Source organism: Poecile atricapillus, chromosome 3 (genome assembly GCF_030490865.1).
Source record: "Poecile atricapillus isolate bPoeAtr1 chromosome 3, bPoeAtr1.hap1, whole genome shotgun sequence".
NCBI lineage: Eukaryota > Metazoa > Chordata > Aves > Passeriformes > Paridae > Poecile > Poecile atricapillus.
Window position 1 is genome coordinate 74,192,450 of NC_081251.1, and position 18,068 is coordinate 74,210,517.

At 37.3% G+C, this 18,068-nt stretch overlaps 1 protein-coding gene across 5 annotated transcripts in view; it reads right to left on the bottom strand.

Annotated features, from left to right (window-relative positions):
• The window catches only part of SMOC2 (SPARC related modular calcium binding 2), a 150,325-nt gene that overhangs the window by 8,896 nt on the left and 123,361 nt on the right, over window positions 1-18,068 (bottom strand). The window lies entirely within an intron of this gene.

Consider the following 18,068-nt stretch of genomic DNA (forward strand, 5'->3'; position numbering starts at 1 on the left):
TTCACAGACAATTCTGTGCTGGAAGCCACTTACTATAGTTCTGTTTTAAAGTGAAAAAGGGAAATACTTTGAAGTGTTGTGGAAAAGGAAGATTAGTCAGTCAGTAGGGATTTGGTATTTTATTACATTTCTCAGCAACCTCTGGAGCAGGCAGTAGGACTAGATGAGCCCGAAAAGCTTCATCTTGCCCAGAAAATTATTTTTTAATACATCCCATGTTGAGCCAAGGAAATAAACCTGTGTTATATTAGCCCTTAGTTGTGTTGCAGTAAGAATAGCTCAGCTATTATGTACAGCAGGAGTACCCACTAGATATTGCTGTCTAACACATTCATGTAGTTATGAGTTCCTTGCCTTTGGCACCAGGGATATTTTATTCCAGTAACTGTAAAATGTATATAAAAGGAATTCACTGAGGCAAGTTTCACTGCACTACAAGTACACATATGAAAGCAGTTGTCACTCTGTTAGATATGTCCCCTTCTCCTCAGTCTAATCAATTGTGGGTTTTTCCCTGTCACAGCTAGAAAAAAAGAGAAAAAAGAAATTAAGAAACCCCCCCAAAAACCAAAACCAAACAATCCAGCAACTATGACTATAAGTTTGACTTCAGTGAGGCAAGCACTTCAATTTTCCCTGTAAGGAACAAAAGCTAGAAGGGCAGCAAGATATTAATAAGGGATGGACAGAAAACTGTGCCAACAGGTTCCATTCAGTGCATATTCTCTAGTGCCAAGATTTTGCTGTCAAATTAGGTTCAGGCATTCCAGCCATGAAAGTAAACTCTGCATTGTGATTTAAATGAGATCACATAACTTTGCAAGCTACAAAAGCACATTTGTCCAGAGATGAGCAGGCAGAGGCCAGGTAGTTCCCATGCAGCAGGCACATCCAGCTGGGCCAGCATGCCAACATGTATGAATCAAGAAACTGAGTAGTCCCTGAGCAACCTACTGAGCTCAGTGCTACCTCCTGCAAGCAAGGACAGCACTGTGGCCAAAGCTGGTTCCCTTCAAAAGGATGCATGAAAAGTCTGTCTGAGGATCTCCATTTAGGCCTGTCTTGAATGTTAGGAACGTTATTCATTTCGTATTGGAGCTGTAATTACCAACATCAGCTAGAAGCCTAAATTCTGCTCCAAACATAAGCTGTGAATTGATATAGGACTTGTGGAAAATGCAGAAAATAAGACCTCAGCACGATACAATGAAGCACAACATGGAGCAAAGGCAGTTTGACTTTTTTCCTTTCTCTGTCCTTTTTTTGGATAGTTAATAATGTGAATATCCAATTTGATTTAGGAACTCCACCTGAATTTTTCATATTATTTATGAGTGTATTTCTGGAACATCTGGAAGAAACAAAAATCTGCTTTAGGTAGTTTCCACTGTTGTCCAGGGAGCTGCTGGGTGTACATGTGTTACAGTTATAGAGATCAAAATCCCCACTTAGCTTGCCATGTATGAGATACAGCTAAGCAGGGGAAAGTATCAACTTCTAAATTCACAAGAAATCACTGGAAGAAAATTCCACAATTTACAGCCTGTCTCTGACAATTTTCCCTAAGAATAAGAAAGGGTTCTAAATGTGTATTTCATAAAGTTGCAATAGCAGCTGACAGCAATAGAAATCTCATAGAAAAGAAAAACTGCTCTTAAAACAAACACAATTGGTGGTTGTGAAACATTCTAAATTATAACTCTACTTCTTAATGTAAAATGACACCCCACAAAATCCTCATCAGTTAAATACAGAGAAAATATTCAGGTTCTTCCAATTATAAGTTTTGTTGACGTGTGGGCAATCACAGCAATTTACCTTACAGTGAAATCTCTGTTCTTTGCAGGTGTTACTAACTCGGAATAATTCTCTGGAGACTTCATGCTGAACTTTAATTTTCAACAAACTTGTGGATAAACTGGCAAGACTGGAGGAGCTTTAGCTTGATTGTAATGAATAATTCACTCTTATTGAGCTAAATACAGAAAGAGAAAGACTAGTCTCTTATGAGAGCCTTGTGCTTCTTGCTATGGTTTATAGGTTTCAGTTTCTTCTTCTGCAGCTGCCTGTCCTATGTGGATTTGACAGCTAACATAAATAGTAATTTGTTGTTAAAGGGTGGAAGCTGAAGCCACACGGAGTTTACATACAGGTTCAGAATGTAGACTGAAGTGTTTGCTTTAGGGATAGGGTTGCCCAGAGTAAACCTTAGACCAACAAATACATACAACAAATGACAGGAATACACAAACACCTCATTTCAGCTATAATATAAAGGAAATCAGAGAATCATCATTATGCATTAGATCTTTCATATATACACATCTCTATATACATATAACTACTTTTAGCACTGAAAATGGATTTTGGAAGTTAAATCTGTGGGGCGGTTTCCCATAAACATTCTAAAATATGCACCCTGATGCCTTGGAGCTCCCTGCTTGGTTGATAATAATCTCCTACTGTCAGTCTTGGAAGATTATCTTTTACAACATATCTGAAGTCATGGCTAAAAGACCATTTTGTTAATTTCTGTAAAAATGGAAATCCAATAGATAAGATTAAACACCTTAAAAGAAATTTTACATTAATCTTCCTGCAAGAGAGAAAACTGTTTTGAGTCAGTCACTCAAGTTATTAAAGGCATGACAACTTCCAATTAGCAAACATAAAGTTTCTTTTTATTTCCTGTTTGCTAATATAAACATAAAGCTTAGCAGTGCATTCAAATACAATGACAACTGAAATACCTCTAAAGATTGTGAGCAGGTTTTTGATCTGCCAAAAAACAGAATGATCAGAACCATTTGTGCTTCATTTGTATCTTTGATTTCACTGAAAAAGTGTTTTTTCACTGAAAAAGTGTTATACAGAAGAAAAGAATTTAACAAAATTTTTCAGTGCTACTGGTTATCCTGGGAGAACAGACAATACAACAAAAACATTTTTCTTGGACATTTATTCTATACACACGTATATGTACAGCCATGAGTTTATTTCTGTTGATCCATGTGAACTACAAGTTTGTGTTTGTCTAGACATTCTGAGGGGCCTCCTCATATTTTGGAGGACTTCCTGAGCTCTTCCTGACCCACTTTCAAAAAAGAAAATAAAAATTAAAAAATAATAATAATAAAAAAAAATCCTTCAAAATATGGGCCTGGGAAGTAAAATTTGTTACTCTGCTGATTGCTAAAAAATCATGGTCTCAAATCATGTCTCACTGATAGAGTCAGTGTCTTTATAGTTTTATTTAACAGATGGACTTGATGCCTTTAGAGGTCTTTTCCAGTCTTAAGAATACTCTGATTCCATGATTCTATGCCTCATTTCAGCTTTGCTTCTGGTAACTTCTCGCAAACTATTTACTTATTTTGTTTCCTAGAAGGCTTGAGGACATTTTTACTTCCCCTTGTCAACATCCCTCAGGTATTACACTTTATTTAGAATTTTTACTTTTTTTTTTTATCTTAAACATTCATACAATTTAAAATAATTAAATTAAGCTCAGAGATAAATTCTCTTTCATATGTCCTTACCCAAATTTCAAAAATAAGTAAATAGAATACAATGGATATTAGCTGTAGAGGGGTTACTGATCCATTGATTTGTAGCCCCAGATCTCCATGTCTTACAGGAAAGAGGTATTATTTCTTGACAAGTGCAGGAAGCAGATTTCAGTTCTTAACAAGTATGTAATTTTATTTTTGTTACTATTTTAAATTTATCTTTCTGTTCTAGTTTTAAGGGACATAGAGAGTTAACATAGGATGTTCTCCCAAGGCCCTACCTTTCAACCCTAGGCATTCATATCATACCAAAGTTCATTGAGGAGGATTTGTTGAACTTGAGCCTGCTGAAATGAGGTGTCTCACCCATAATAGTTATTTAAGCTCAGTATAAAGGAACCCATTCAGAAGGCATTCATCCCAGCTACCTGAGGGTTTTTCTTCCTTTAGAATAGAAGAGAATCTCCCTTCAAATGTTTCGCTTCTTCCCTATTAACCGAGGAAGCCCAGACAGAAGACTTTGTATTCATAGGTGGTGTTAAACAGCTTGTGATTAATTCTATATGTATCTGTTTTATAAATGGATTTAGGCTCAAACTACTCTCCTATTCTTTGGTAAATGTGGAAGAAAGAAGGGATAATACTCATAGCAGAAACACAAGATCCTATAAGCAGCTTTTGCAGGCAACTGAATGACAAAGATTAGGGCATTTGTTGATAGGAAAAACAGTCCATTACATTTATTTCAGTTCCTGTGCTATTATTACTAAACAAGAAAAAGAAAATCATATCAGAACATCAAAGCATAAAACAGACAATGTGAAATGGCTAACTTCTGATTACCACTTTTTGCTTTGTTTTTCCCTCCATTAAAGTGTGAAAGGCTTTTGAGAAGTGAATTTCCTGCTGCTAACAGCTCTGAGATGTCACTGTGACAACAGGGAGTGATGAACCGGTTGAAACACCGTAATTGTTTCAGAAGCCATCCAGCAAAAAATCAACACTGAATTTGAGAAAGCCTTTGGATTTTATTTGCCATTTTTAACCATTCTCTTGTAGACCTTTAACTTTCTAGTTTTGACCGCAAATGGGGAAAAGGTCTAAAAGTTCAGATCAGAAGGAGTCGTGCCTCTTTGCTTCTTGACTGGATACAAGAAAACTGAAGTTTCTATTTGGCAGTCAGTGCCTGCAGAATATCTACTTTACTTTTGGGGGCCAAAGATACCTCAGCATGCTGAGAAGGATCTGACATTCTGAGCACTTAGGTTTGCAGTCTGTGCCCGTGCAAACCTGTAGCCATTAGAGTCTCATCACCTCAGGCAGAGCATGACCTGCAGTGCAGCCATGTGGGTCCAGCTCCAGGGGAAGAAACACAGTGCATTTCACTCTAGAGTTGGCACAGTGACAGAAGTCAACCATCCCACTGATTAGGACACAGAGAGAGGAGTTTAAAAATTAGAAGGGGGCCCAAAAATGTGTAAAAGAGAAAAGCAACTAGATCTGATTTTCAAAAAGTTATTCTTCTGATTTATATACCATATTTAATGACTACCTGGACCTGAGATAAACAGCTAGTACGTCTGACTGCAGTAACACTTTTAAAAATAGTGCAGTAAGTAATAGCTTATTAAACTGAAATATTTTGGAATCCAGTTTTATATAGTGTGACAGGCATCTGAATCTCTCCAGTATCACTCTGAGAGTCTTAGCAATTAGCAACCAAAACTGCTTAAAGAGTAAAAATGCAGTTATTTTTAGTAGACATTTATTACTTCCCATTCACTTGTATTTTCATCATGTTGTTATGTTTCCTCTCAGGAGAAGGGTATGAAAGAAAACATATTGAATTGCCTCCATTTAAATATCCATTAAAAAGGAAAAGCTATTTTAAAGAATGTATGTTGTTGCAATTATGGAAGTGACCTCAGAAATAAGGTGCATAATTCTGGTCTCTTGATGGAAAAATTGAACTATGGGGACCTAAGTGGGGATGTTTTTTACATTACTTAATTAATCTAAGCAGCCTGCTCCTTGGAAGCCTTCCTGAAAAACAGTATTTTCTACAAACTGATGTTAACTTTTCTGGCTATCTCTTACTGAGACTTTTGCCACTGGACATATAAGCTGAAAATCCTTAAAGCATCCACTCTCATCTAAAGCCACAAAAATGGTCTTTATTCAGACCCTAAGAAGCAATGGTCATTAAATCAGAAGAAGGAAGTTCAGAGCTGTTGGGCCAGCAGCACACATTCCTATCAGAGCAATTTTCTCAGAGTCCTTCATGCCCTCGTGTGATTCTTATACAATCGTAACACAGGATGGATGGAGATGGAAGGTTAGTGCTCCATAAAGATACCTTTTTGTACATGATGGATCTTTTCAAATACATGTTTGAAACACTGTACATTTGTTGTTTTGGGTGTTGTTTTAAAAAAAGAACAAATATAGATGGTCCAGAACAATGCCAACCTGTGGCATACAAATGGCACATTTCACAGATGCAGTGACTTCTTGTCTCTTGAATCTGGAAATAAAAGCAGTGGCAGAACCACCAAATGCAAAACTAAGTCAGTGCTACCAGGGCCCAAAGCATTTTGTTGGATGGTAAAGGATGAGATGGAAAAAACTATGGGGAAGGGAAGAGCAGAAAGGAGGCCAAAGATCTAGCAATTTTGCAAGCAGTCATATAAAATACCAGTCTTTACCCCTGCTCTATTTTGCTTATACCTATGAGTACTGAACTGGCATTAAGAGACAAATTTTCACCAGTTTTATCTGATTACTTTTTTCTCCCTCTCTCCCTTCCATAACTGGCAAGTGACAGATTTAGAAATGGGATATCCAATACATAGGGAGGCTAGAATTAATGGCAGGCAGGCATGGTTATTTCTTGGAACATTAACTATATACTGAATTGTAACTCAGAATGGATTTTTACAGCAGTGATTAAAAGAGGTTTATAAAATGAAAATCCTGGAAGTAACTGAAGTGAAACAAGAGTCAGCAAGTACCACTAAAGCATTACTTAAACACTATGGAATGAAACAGTCCTTAGAAACCTGGCATCACAAAAATCTCCCTTTCTCTTTATGCAGTTTTTAAGTTTGGGATCTGCAGTTGTGTTACCTTCTTCGACCCTTCCATTAAACAGGATAGATTTCCTCTGCAAATATAATTTCAAATCTGACTGGCTCATCCCCTCGCTAGATAAAAAGCTGTAAGATGACTGATACAAAAACCATAAATACAACTTAAAATTCCTCAGTATGAAACTCTTACAAGGCATGAAATTACACAAGAATGAAATGCCATTAGCTCCTGCTGAAGGAGATGGGCATACTGTGACACACTGAATAGGCTCAGGCTTTAATAATTAGACATTATTTATTTAAATTAAAGATGATGGTCCATTCCTAATTCAACATTACCCAGAACACTTCTCCAGGGTTGACAGAGGTCTCTGTAGCTACAGCAGGTTCTCAAACCAACCTTCTTTACAAATAAACCTCTATTTGGAATGAATAGATTCCCTCAAGTCAAATATAGTACTGTGTACGTCATAAAACAGTAATAAACTAAATGCTCAAGTAATGATGAACTGGATTTAATCCCACAAAAAGCAGGCAACTGAGAGTCAAGCATGCCACCCTTAATTTGCAATTTACAGTAAGCACTGAGGAAATGAACACATCCCACTTGGTAGCAGAGATCCTGCAATGACAGAAGCACAATGGAACTAATTAAGGATGGAGATTAATGTAATTATGGTTCTAAAGTGTCTGCCAGGAAGGATGCAATGCAGCTGACTTCATGTAAGACAGTTTACAGTGTGCGGTGATTACGAAGTGATTACAAAGTGCCTTGGGTCACTTTATAGCAGGAAGATACAATTCCATAACATCACTCCATTAAGGATTATGAGGACACTTTCCTCACTGGACCACTACACTGTAGGTGAATTTCATTGTGCACAGTGTGTTCTGTTTCCCCTGTCTGTGTCCAGCATTCAGTCAGATACCCAACTAAGGATATCCTGCAGCCTTGCCAAGGCCTGAATTTCCTTGCATTTGTGTGGAAGCCCACCCTGTCAGCTTAGCAGATGTCATGGGGTGTGATGCTAACCAGGCTCCACAGAGTCAACTTACTCTTAGTATTATCAGGCAATATCCAAAAGGGCTGAGAATACAGGTTATTGAAAAGAGAAAACCAGTCAGGCTTACTGACTTTGGGACTCTACATTAGACAGAGAGAGAGAGAAATATCCTATTGCCCCCCCTGGACATCAGGCATGGTCTACAAACAAACATGACCCCATTTTATACACAGGCTGACATGACATGGGATGCTGAAGGACTCAGCATGTGCAGACAGTGACAGCAGCGCATGTGTGTGTGTACAGTTTCTAGAGCCAGCCATGGAATCTCATTTGTCAGTAAGACAGTGACAGAAACACATGAGCGAGGATTTCAGGCGTCTTACTCTGTGCTGCTGACTGAATGGAGAGAGATGAAAACAAGACATCAAATTATAACTTTGTGCCCTGGGTATTGCAGGGGAGAGGGGAAAATACAATCTGAATGTACAGCACCAGCATTCCAAATGCTGAGACCCAGCAAAATTGAGTCCTTCTTGCATATGCATAATAATCTGACCTTCAGCCATGTATTTTGCAACAGCGCTTGCCTGTTGGTGAATGAAGCTAAAATAATGCCTCCATAATTCATACACCCCACATTTCCACTCTAACTCTACTGGGAATAATTCTTTGGTATAAATAGGCATCCTCTAATGCTGAGTAATCTACAGTGGTCATCTTCTATTACAAGTGAATGGATGTAAAAATTCCTATTCAAAACTAGAAGTCAATGCTCCATACCAGCAGATACTCAATACTGCAAATTCCAACACATACAGACTTTCAGTCTACGATCTTTGCATACTAAAGCAAACAAGCCCTATGGAGATGGCTATAAAAGGGTTCACATGCTAGATTGTCAAAAATCACTTGGTGTTCTACTGCTAGCTAAAATCAGGAGGCAAAAAAATGCCATGAGCAGAAAAAACCCAAACCCAAACACTTAAACCTTTAAAAATGCCTCAGATTAAATCAAGAAATTCACCATGTTTGTGTGGATTGCAAGGAAAAGGCAAACAGTTACAACCCTTCCATTTTTATCAACTGATATAAGCACATTCACAGAGGATTTTACAAGTTTCAATTATGTGTGCCACTGCAAACACTAGAGCTTAAGCCAGAAAAATTTTTGTGGAAAGGACATGTATATGTTAAGGGCAATGAAAGGCAGAGAAAAGCAAGGAAATTGAAGAGAACCAGGTAGAAAATCAAGGGAGAAGAGACATGGAAACCAGTGGAGAAAAAATCTGCTTGAAGTTCCGTGCAAACTCACAGCCTGTGCTCTGACACGGACACCTCCAGCAGCACTGACAGAATATCAATCTTCCTCCCCCATTCTTCTCCAAGTAAAACTGTGGTTAACTGAGATAGCTTTGGCATTCACATCAACTGGCTTCTGGTGGTTTTGTTTTCTCTGCTTGTGCCAAAGCCATGTGGATAACAGGGCTGAATCTCTGCATCTTTAGCTGCATTTGCAGGGACAGAAGGGTTTTATATCTTCCTATTGCTTCTGGCACTCTTGGTATGTGACCATGAAGTAGCTCTCTCTCTCAGCCTGGCCAGGAAACAACAATTCCATCATGTGGAAATAGTCAGGGGTGGGTAGTTTATATTTTACTCTGGTGCAAAATTAGTTTAATGCTTTTTTTTTTTTTTTTTTTAATGAGCAAAACACCCTATCCCATCTTGGCCAAATAGCTTGGTGATGAGGGCACACAGCTGAGATGGAGGAGACTGAGGTTCAACTCCCTGATCCAAACCAGACAGAGCAGGGAGTTGAAACCTGGCTTGCTATTATCCCAGTGGAATACGCTAATCTCTGACACTAGAGAGTTAGGTTCAATTCTCTTCTCTGTCTGGTTTGGATCAAGGATTTGAACCTATGTTCTTTCCTCTTCAGCTGAGTACTCTAATCATCAAGCTATTGTGTGTCCACAGAAGGGTTCCTTTTGCTGTGAGCAAACCCGCAGAACAAACAGAATATCAGAAACCGTTCCTACTGCTATATTAAAACATTTTCTTCAGCAGAATAACAATAGCATCAGAACTGGACAGCATGTTCTTCAAGTCAGGATTTAATCTTGCATGGCATAAATAAATGCAGCCAGCTTCTTCCAAAAAGCCTGGTAAGTGTGTCACCAGTCTTCTCTCTAGATCAAGTGAATTCACGAGCTTAAAGAAAAGCATGGACTTCAGTGCTTTGCTGGATAAAGGCATTGCAATTCATAGTCTGAAAAGTCCAATTCTCAGTAAAAAGGTTTTTTTGCCTTGCATGTCTTGGTCTTGAGGCTTTTTGCCTCACCAAACAACAGAGTTGTGTGAATGGATGCTTAAGCTGCACTTTATCATCCTTCTGAACTATAAGCCACTGCTTAAATTTTTTTTCACAAAATTCAAAATAGAAGCCTGTTGTTTGATATAAAAACACATTAAGTCTGTTGGATTTTATTTTCTAACTTTAAATCTGTTCAATTTAAAACTGAGCATTTAAGTTGGTCTATTATTCAATATAAGTATTTCACTTAGGGAACATTAAAAGAGTAGACAATACAAGTGCCAGTGCTATAAAGTTGAATTCAGAGCACACTGAAAAAAACAGGGCAGCTGGAGGGAATCAAACACTCAGATGTCATGAAAAAGAGAGAAAAAAAAACCCAAAGAAACATTATTTACAGGGGCAACAAAAAGCATAGGCTACTTCAGTGGTTCTATCCCAACCTGACAATTTCCATTCACAACACAGAGCACAACCTGAATTTCTGTCCCTTTTTTTTTTATTTTCATGAGAAAGGTTTCATTCAATTGTCTAAATTTTTAATAGAAAGGGAACTCGGGGTTCTCACAGAGTACCTTCAAAAACGTAACAAACTTCATGACTTGACTTAGTGAAGCGCCTAGGTTTGTCTATAATATCGAGTGGATCTTCAGTTGTTCAGATGGAGCAGAATAGATTTGATCTATGAATTTCATGAATATTTGAAGAAAAAAATATCTATCAAGACAAGGGGAAAGGATGGGAGTTCCAAATTCAAATTTTACAATAATTTTTTAGTGAACTTTAGTTAATTTGTTTTCTGTTTTTTTTCTACATGAAAGGGATCACTTTTCATTTCTCAAGTATTTGAGAAATTCTATTAATTATGCTGATAAGTCTGGAAATGGTTACCACAAAACAAGGAAAAATAATATAAATGCCTAGCTATCAAAGCACATTTTAAGAATAAATTGCTCTTTTTTTATGACAGGCATTTATCTGTCAACTCTACTAAAAATATAATGAGCATAGAATGTTCTCACTTTATCTGTCGTGTATTACAGAGTTCTGCTTTATCTGTAAACAGAGATAAATCACTAAGAAGAAAACTTGGGCTTGGGGAATTAGTCTTCTGCTGTTAAAGTACAAATTTTGTGTTGGTTACAGGAAAGTTAACCCAATTAATTAACCTGTCTCCAAATTCCCAGTGTTACTAAGGAAAAGTTCTGAAGCTAAACATCTGAGAGAGAAAACAAATCTTTGAGAAGGAGCTTGACTTGAGCCTGTGCATGTGGTATGAATCCTTACTTTAATAAAAAAATAATAAAATTCATTTGTAAAGAAATACTTTTTTTAAATAAATGTGTTCCTTTCTTAATGTTAAGACTGAAAACAGTCTTAACTGTTAACTTATTAGCCAACCTATGAGTTCCATGTAAGATATAAGGCATAGAAAGTACCCTTCTCTTTCTGCCCAGTTGAACGTTGAAATCCATTGTAGAAAAGGGAAAAGCTTCAGCATCAAGAAATTCAATGTACCCCACAATGAGCTCACATTTTGTATATCACCTATATAATTACAAATAGAGTAAGATCCATTTGGTTTAATTTTTTTTTTTTTCATTCCCCCTCAAGACAACCATGTTTGATTTTAAATAAAGAGTTCAGATTTAATAGATTCATTCATATAATGGTTTTATGATCAGAAATGCATCCCTCTCCTTTTATATTAAACCAGAGTTTTCTGACTTGCTTCCCAGGGCAGCTTTCCTTGGGTGGATTGTAAAGAATCAGAGCAGTTTATATCTGTTCACATTCCTCCTTCCCTCCCTGCCTGCCACACAAAGTGCCTATCAAGTGAAGCAGGTCTGCAAGATGCCCCACAGCCAGATATGAAGGAGAGCTAACAACAACAAAGCATTCGCCCGAATACTTAGCCAGGTCTCCAAGCTTAAATCTCAGGCAGCTAAGGAATTTGACAAAACAAGGTTTCACTGTAGAATAAACCATACAGTTTTCACTCTCCCAGAAGAATCCTGCTTTCCCAAATAACCCTAGTTTAACCAAGACACCTGCCTATGGCAGGGAAATTAATGAACTCCAAAAGTAAAAACAACTCACGATGAAGAGCAAGCCTTGTTTCTCTAAACATTAGAAATTCCAGCACCACAGCAGTGTGCTTTTTTTTTTACCAAGCCATATAGGGAACTCTAAATTAAAGCCCGATTCCTGGACCTTACATGTCCAGCCACCGCATTGCACACAAATCTCTTTCCTCGATTCAGTTGCCAAGTTTACAGCAACACTGTGTGATGCATGCCTGGAACCATGAGCTTGGCTCCAAGAGAACTCTGTACCCTGTTAATACAGGGGTCAAAATACCTGTTTAATGAAATTAAATTTTATTGGATGTTCAAGTAAGTGATTTTTTTTTTTTTTTTTTTTTTTTTTTGTAACCCCTATTGGATAAAAATTTTCCTATTGACAATTACACCTAGTGAACAAAATACTGCACATAAATCCTGGACAGCTCATAGAATTAATGAAATGGACTTGTAAACATGTGAGACAGATGTTGCAGCTCTGTTTGCCTTCATTTTTTTAATCAAAAAGGAGGAACAAGGGAAAAAGAAACACAGTAGACAAAGGATGAAATCAGCATTGTGTCCAAGCAAGTGGACAATTGAAATAGAAAACATGATTTCAAACAGCTCATAATAGATTGGCATTTTAGTGTTTTTGCAAAAAAAATTAAATGCAGCCCAGCTTGCAATAGGAAAGTTTCATGGAAAAATTAGTAAAACTCAAGGAATTCTGAAGACAAAGTATTTTTATATAAAAGAGACTAGCTCCCTTTGATTCAGTAGGAACCAGTCAAAGTTCAGAGAGAATAATAATTCCCCTCAAAATTTGACATTAAGATTGTATAATATGGTATAATATTAATTATTTTTATCCGTTACTTTGGTTCAAATTGATATGGTAATGTCAATGACACTTAAAGCATGAATTCCCTGTAGGTGCTGTTTATGAAGTTTAGATGACCCCAACCTCCACAGTCCAGCTGGAGTCCTAATTATGCTGAACTATGCTTTGCACAAAGCCAATCGGAAAACTTGGATCCAGCTGAACTACTAAGGAGGAAGGGAGATATTTACCAAGAGATCCTAATTAACTAAGTCTCCTGGCTCTCCAGCTGTAAAAGATCTCATCCTGTATAAAGAAAGTAGTCCTTTGATATATATACAGCACACGATGCATCAATCACATTTTTTCAGAAGCAATCTTCCTGCTTTTCTAGGACAAAAGATGCTGAGACACAGTTTTAAGGGCCGTAAAATAATATTTTCTCTCATGCTTAAGTACACTCCAATTTTTGAATAGGTCTGCCTGAGAAATCTGAAAGATAAGTGTGTAGAGCAAAGTGCTGAAAAATGTGGCCATTTCTAGTGCTGTACATGGTAACCTACCACTCAGTAGCTTTAATGCACAGAAATCATTGATAAGGGGAGAGTGTGGATATGCTCAAGGAGTCACATCATACATGCAGTGAATCCAACATCGCCTGAGGCTGTTGAGCTCACTGACACAGCACAGAGTAACTCTTCTCCCTCACAGGAATATGTCACAGAACCAGCTCTAGGCAGAAAAATGCAGGCACAAACATGTGCCTATGGGAAAAGTGGGCTGTCAGAGCAGTTCATCCCACTTCTGGTAGGGGAATAGTTCAAAACCCCTGCTAAGTCTCACTGACAGGGAAATGTAAGAAGAGCCCATTCATCACATCTCACCCCCAGCCTAGACTCATGCCTGTACAAGCTGACCTCTGCCACGTGTGCAAGGAGCTGAGAGCCTCAACTCATCTCGGCACAGTGGTGGTGCACAGAGATGTTGTCAGCCCAGTCTCATGTCCTGCAGCCCCACTGGGCTCTGGAGTTTGAGCTGTCTTGCTCCAGAGTAGGAGAGCTGTGGAAGAAGAATGAATCTCCAATCATTTGGAGAGAAGAGGATGTGACAACTTCCCTCCAGGTCCCAGCATCCCTCCTCAGGATGTCAGTATTCATGAGAGGCACTTGGATTGAAATACTGACACTCCTTGAAACCTTCTGATTACACTTGTTACTGAATCTCATGTGTTCTTTCCTTCTGTGAAATAATAAGCAATAAAAATATTAATATCAGAGTTCTCTTTAGGGAGCTTTTGTAGGTATCCTGTCCTAGTTATTAATTTCCTTTATATCATTTTACACCCTAACAGAACTCATTACAGTGAGACTATTTTCAATTCAAACCAATGAATTAGAAGCAGAATTTGAACAACAGTTTCAGAGATAAACAGTTTCAGAGATTAAATAAAATTAATTTCTTCTTTAGAGCAAGTAACTGCCAAGCATACAATGAGGCACCTACTTCAAAGAAGTTATCTATATAATCATCTGGATGATATCAACTATTGAAAATATTGGCAAAATATGTATTTACTTGATTTTATTCTTAATACAATGACACAATGAATTTTAAATTTCTCATAGCAAAATCATTGTTATTATATTTGCATAGTACAGTCAACTTGAGTGAGGCTAAGTAAAACTGTAAACTTCTTTCTCTAAGGTGCATCACAGCAATTCATTGCAAACAGTAGAGGTAGGATACCTAGGCTTTGGTTCATTTCGAAACATGAGAAAACTACTGAGAATATATCTGGAATACATTTGTAAGCAGAATCTGTTTATGATCCTTTCCTAGGAGTGTGAGTTGAGAGGCATCAGAGGATCTCTGTCTGTAAATGTGAATTTTAGTATAAATACAGATTTAAATTTAGGGCTATGTTAGCTATCATATAAACACTTTTAATCTACATAAATCAGAAACATCTTATTTCTGTGTGATGAAATTACTGCCACACATAACCACAAAAAGCACCAGTAGAAATTACTGTACTCCAATGCACCTTCCTAAACCCTGTACATGTTATTTTGTGAAAAAATAATCTAAAACTCTATTTTAATAAATATTTCAGAGAGGTTAAGAACATCTTATTAGCAATATTTTTGTATTCTTCCAGCTCTTCCTTCGATAGTATGAATTCAGCTATACAGATCTCAGAGTGAGACAAAAATTCTAACTAATAAAATCCTTCTCTAAATAACTCCAAATTAACTTTCTGCATTCAAAGCCTAAAGGACAAGCACCAAATATATTAAAAAATTTCCAAGGGTAGAAATATGTGCTAAATATCCTAGTGAAAAAACAGAAATCTTTTATTTTTTGTGGTTCAGAGATATTGTTTTGTGACCATTTAAATATTACTTCTCTGAACTGAAATTTCAATATGGATATTTCCAGCATACATAAAAGAGTAACTCTGTTTAGTCACTGATGATTATATTTAGATGCACACATAGGTGCAGAACTAATGGAGTTCTTTATGGTGCCTTCCTGCTTGTTGAAAATGAGAAAGGCACACCAATAATAGCAAGTGAAATTATAGAGTCAAATGCCAAATGCAATTTATGAATTAAATCCATATTTATCCATAGCTGTCTATTCTTTTCACCACTAGGTGTATAGTAGACAAAATACTATAGGTAACTACTACTAATATTACTAGATAAATATGTTGCTGAATATGCTATTCAACAGCTATTCCTAGATTCTGCTTTTCTCTTCAGTGAGCCACGCGAATTTTTCAAACTGGGGGTTTATTTTCTGTGAACAAATCTGCTGCTCAGCCCTAGTAGACATTTTCCATTATAACTGTGGCTGGCTACAAAACCCAGGAATTCACTTATCACTACTTTTCCCCATCATAAAGTTCACAGCATAGAAGGGTCTGCAGTGATTAAGAAGCCATAAAAAAAAAAAGCTGATGAATATTCACTCTGCTTCTTAAATTAATTTGATTCAATGACCTTTGCTTTGCACTGAACTGTGTTCCAAAGCTAATTTCAAATTGGATCACTACCAGCAAATCTGGATTATGTACTCAAAGAGCCCAAACATCAAACTCGTAAGGATGCATTCTATAACTCTCCAGTTAGGGAACAGGAATAATACCCTGGGACTGAAAACCCCTGACTTTGCACTGGCTCTGACTGCCTGTGTCTCATTAAACAATGAGAGACTACATAGCACATAGAATATCAAGGGTTATGGAACAACCTAAACCTTCGTCCTACAGGCACTTATGCCTGGGCTTAACTTTACAACCACATGTAAAAGTTTCTTTGATTTTAATTGAACTAATCACAAGAAGAATGCGAGTAAGCGTTTGCAGGATCAGGGTTCAGCAGGTCATGAATTGCACTTTAGGAATATTTACACTGAGTTGCTTGTGGATGACTTACAGAGAAAAAGGCTTTACCAGAAAATATTTCTAGATAGCAAAAAAATTCAAGAACTTCACAATTTTAAAGGGCAAAATTTGTGACTAATTTATTTCCCAAAATTATTCATGGATTTTTGCCATATGCTAACATCAGGAATCTATGAACAGTAGCACTCCTGCTGAGCTAGAGAGAAGCAAATTTCTGAACCTTGTGAAGCATTCTGAATCCTTTGAAAGAAGTCCCAGATGTTTGCATGGGGACATTTAATTTCTTTCTGGAGGAGTCTCAGTTGTGGAGGTCTATAAGCTGTACTTAACCAAGGAATAACACCATCTATTTGAAAAACACTGAGATAGTCTCATATACACTGTCATCCCTGTGAACAAGAGAATTTATTCTGCATCTCTTCACTGAGCTCAGAAAAATGCATTCTCTGCAGTCTAAATACCTGATGCAAAGAAGGACCTGGAGGAAAGCCAGCTGGCTTAAGCTCAGCCAGTGTGAACTGAAGGTGACACATGCTGGCAGGCTGAAGCACTTTGAGGAATTGGCAGGAACTTTCACTGCCTCTCCAGTTGATGGCATCTGTCCACCCATTGTCCAAGTGGCTTTGCAATCATCTAGACTGCGAATTTTCCAGGCATCATCTTGTTACTCTGTATTTGTGCAGTGCCCAGACACTGGGATCCCAGACTCTCCAACTATAAACTACTGTGATGCAAACAATTAACAATTCTAAGCAGGGAGTCTTTCCAAGCTCATCTCTGGTTGCAAGTTCTCCATTTTAACAACAGCAGGTGTGACATCCTCTATCTGTGGCTGCACCAAGGTTGCAGCAAGCACTTCCTTACCAAGACATAGCATGTAAAATTAATCATGTCTTTGATTCCCCAGGATTAGGAGGACAAAACCTGGCATTGCCTTTAAGCCTCAGTCAGAAACTATGTTCAATAATGATATTTTACTTTGTAAAATAAAGTCAGCCTCAAGTGAGATGTGTGACACTGACTTTGCCTCTTGCACCAGTGATCAGTTCTACTGGCCTCAGATAAGCTATGCTGGTATTTAGAAAACACGAGCACTGAATGGACTCTCTGATTATCAGAGACAGCCTTTTTCCCAAAAGAAGTAAACAAAGTAATTATTTTTTGCAGCAAACTAAATATACTGCATGACAGTGCATATGAGACTATTAAATACATGATGTTATTCTTTGTTTGAATACAACCTCTTGGCCTCCACAACTGAAAGCCCTTGAGGAGGAATTTTTTTCCCTTTTTGAGGGGGCTACACAAAACGCCTTTTGCAGGCTAACACAAAAATATTTTCTTCAGAAAAATATACTTACTGATGTGAGATGAGTGTCAACAATTTTGACTACACCTTGTTCATTTTCCTTGACAAGTAAATTAGGCTTATTGCTTGACACTTTCAGTCATTATTCAGCTGAGTAATGACTGATGTTATTACTGTATTACACATAAAGTTATTCAAAATGTATAGTAATTCCCAATAGTAAGTGGGAAGGCTTGCACTGGCTTAATTTTTCACAAGCCCTAGCTTCATTCGTCTGCACTTCAAAAAGTCACTGTTTGATGAAAAACACAAAATTTCTAGGATGATTAAATTTAAGTATTTCAATTTTCAAAATTGCTGGGAATTGAAAATCCCTCTGAACTCACAGTTATTGAAGTACTAATTTTATTTGAAAACTGGAACACTTCTCCAAGTGACTAAACACAAAGAATAAATGCCTAACCATTGCTGTTCCCTCTTGAAAATATAGCTGCAGATATACATTCAATCTGGAATGAAAATATTTATTTTTCCCTGTCCAGAGA